The sequence below is a fragment of the Orycteropus afer genome, unplaced genomic scaffold, assembly GCF_000298275.1.
Source record: "Orycteropus afer afer isolate SDZICR_OR568_19922 unplaced genomic scaffold, OryAfe1.0 scaffold00832, whole genome shotgun sequence".
In the NCBI taxonomy this organism is placed as follows: Eukaryota; Metazoa; Chordata; class Mammalia; order Tubulidentata; family Orycteropodidae; genus Orycteropus; species Orycteropus afer.
In genome coordinates this window covers 189,040-189,579 of record NW_006922419.1, presented here as the reverse complement: position 1 = coordinate 189,579, position 540 = coordinate 189,040, and positions in this window count along the sequence as shown.

Here is a 540-nt window from a genome sequence, read left to right as displayed (position 1 = left end):
AGTTTCTGGGTTATTTTTTTCATGTGTGTTAATTATCAGTTGTTATCTGCTGTTGCTGGTTCTCTGTCCAAAGGATTACCATTAGCATCTCTGGTAAGGTTGATCTGGTTTTAAAAATTCCCTTGATTTCTATTTACCTGTAAATGTCATAATTTTGCCACCATATTTCAGGGACAATTTTGATGAGTGACTAATTCTTGATCAGCAATTTTTGTTTTTATTTAAGACTTTTATATATGTCATTCCATTACCTGTTTACATGCATGGTTCCTGCCAGGAAACCAGATCTTAATCTTATTGGTTGCCCTTTGTAGGTAACTTTGTTTTTCATGTGCTGTTTTCAGGGTTCTTTCTTTCTCTTTGGTTTTTGTAAGTTGATCATGATATGCACAAGTGATTTTCTTTTGAGGTTTATCGTTTTTGAGGTTTATTTTACTTCTCAAATGTATATCATGTCATCTTTTTCATCATAATAAGGAAGTTCTCCTCCAAAAAATCTTTGACAATTTTCTGTGTTCATATATATATATATATATATAT